This window comes from Sorex fumeus, unplaced genomic scaffold (genome assembly GCF_029834395.1).
Source record: "Sorex fumeus unplaced genomic scaffold, SorFum_2.1 ptg000037l, whole genome shotgun sequence".
NCBI classification, from domain to species: Eukaryota; Metazoa; Chordata; class Mammalia; order Eulipotyphla; family Soricidae; genus Sorex; species Sorex fumeus.
This window is the reverse complement of record NW_026606094.1, coordinates 22,340,978-22,343,256: the sequence shown is the minus strand read 5'-3', so window position 1 is coordinate 22,343,256 and position 2,279 is coordinate 22,340,978. Positions and strand designations below refer to the sequence as shown.

Here is a 2,279-nt window from a genome sequence, read left to right as displayed (position 1 = left end):
GAGCAGATGCCATTGGGCTACACTAGCACGCGACAGGGACAAATGGAGACGTTACTGGCGCCCACTTGAGCACATCGACGACTAACGGGAAGTTAAGTGATTCAGTGATTAAGTGATTTTATGCAACAATATAAGCTCTTTGAAGGCAAATGAGACACAAATCTTAATTTAAAGAATAAAGAGGCCAGAGAGTAAGGGGCAAGTCACTAGACTTACACATGACTAATTTGGATTTGATCCCTGGCACCATATATGCCCCAAACCCAGACAGGAGTGATCTGTGAGGACAAGAAAAGAGAATAAGGACTAAATAATCTTATATCAAATAATATAATACAGAGGACATTTTTTTTAAATTTCATAAGGTGGTTCACAATATTTGATTACAGTTAATATTCAAACACGTTCCCACCACAAGTACACCTTCCCACCACACAAATTTGGGATGTCTCCATCCCAAGCCCCAATCCCTGAGAACACAGTTATGAATTAAATTTTTAACATAAACTTCTCTATTAAGACAATAATAATAAATCAGACATAATTTTATTCATTTTTTACATTCTTATAAACTTTCCCTGTCTCCGTCTACGGCCATACCACCCTGAACGCGCCCGATCTCGTCTGATCTCGGAAGCTAAGCAGGGTCGGGCCTGGTTAGTACTTGGATGGGAGACCGCCTGGGAATACCGGGTGCTGTAGGCCTTTTCGGAGAGCCCGGCAAGCTACCGAGAGTATCCGATATGCCAGACACAATAACAACAAAATCTCCAATGGAGACGTTACTGGGCCCGCTCGAGCAAATCGACGATCAACGGGAGGGCCTTTACCTTTACCTTTTACCTTATAAACTTTACAGTGATTCATAAAAATCTGAATGCAAAACAGAAAGATAATTTGAAATATACATGTCAGGTGAACCTTTTATAACTATATTACTAAAATGTCACATTACAGTTTTATAGCTTTTTAAATATATCACATGTTACCTAAGGGAACTACTATCTTTATTAAATATATAAATATAAAAATATATATGAGAAGAGGCAAATTTTAATGTGTAAAATATAGGTTTTATTTTATTTGTGGATATTCTCTACCATAACCAGTTAATCCTTTTCATTTATAGATAAAACCCCACAAATTTAATGTTATTTGTTATATTTTCTAGTAACATAATTGATGAAGTAAAGATGAGAACTTTGTAGATTTTATCACTAAAAATAAGAATTCTAAAATAATTAGATCTAAAGTAACTTTCTTTTTTTCCCTTTTTTAAAAATTTTTATTGGTGAAACAGTACAGTTGTGGACATTACAAGCTTTTGTGCTTGTGTTTGAGTTATACAATGATCGAGTACCCATCCCTCCACCACTGCCCATTCTCCACCCCCAGTGATCCCAGTATCCCTCTCACCCCTCCCTCCCCCCCCCCCCCCCCCCCCCCCGCATCCCATCCCTCCTCAGCATTCCCTTTTGTTCTCTCTCTCCTTTTGGTTGCTGAGGTTTGCAATCATGTTAGGTCTATAGTCTACTTTCAGCATGCATCTCCCATCCTGGAAGGATCCTCCCAACACCCTTTACTTGGTGTTCCTTTCTCTGTCTGAGCTGCCCTTACCCCTAGCATGTGCGGCTGGCCTTCAAGCCATGGAGTAAAACTTCTGGTACTTATGTCCACTATTTCTGGATGTTAGTCTCCTGTTTTGTTACTCTAAAGTAACTTTGTTAAGATACTTGCAGTTTAAATTCTATTATAATCTAGAAACTGCTTGGGGGAAAATTAGTTCAGTTTTAGGAAGTCTGGATGTTTTGAATATTGCTGTAAGATGATAAACATGATTAAATACATTAAATTTCTTCTTACAATGTAAATTTATAAAAATTTTAGTTGCAAAATTAATGCTATTAGTGGACTTGTGTGAATGAAAAAGGAAGTTAATTTTTTCTTAAAGGAAGTATGATTTGAGAAGCCAACTAAACTCAGAAAACAAAAACAATAACACAATGGCTCACCTAGCAAGAGTTTAAGAAATTCTTAGATAAGGACTTAACACACCATGATCAGATATAACAGTTTTCACATAAAAATGAATTTTTATACTTACTGATTTTAATATTAGAGCTTTGTTATCAAATCAACTTCAGCGCTAGAATTGTATCAACAGTTGTGGCTTTTTCTGTACTAAAATAAATAATATTTTTTAAAGTATCACTTAATTTAGATTTTAAAACACTAGAAAAATATTTTTAAAACTTATTTCCCTAAGTTCAAAGTACTGT

At 35.8% G+C, this 2,279-nt stretch overlaps 1 non-coding gene across 1 annotated transcript; it reads left to right on the top strand.

Moving 5' to 3' along the window:
* Window positions 1-586: 586 nt before the first annotated feature.
* Window positions 587-705, top strand: LOC130027820 (5S ribosomal RNA). Its single transcript, XR_008793048.1, has one exon. It is a non-coding gene; the product is annotated as a 5S ribosomal RNA (ribosomal RNA).
* Window positions 706-2,279: the final 1,574 nt, after the last annotated feature.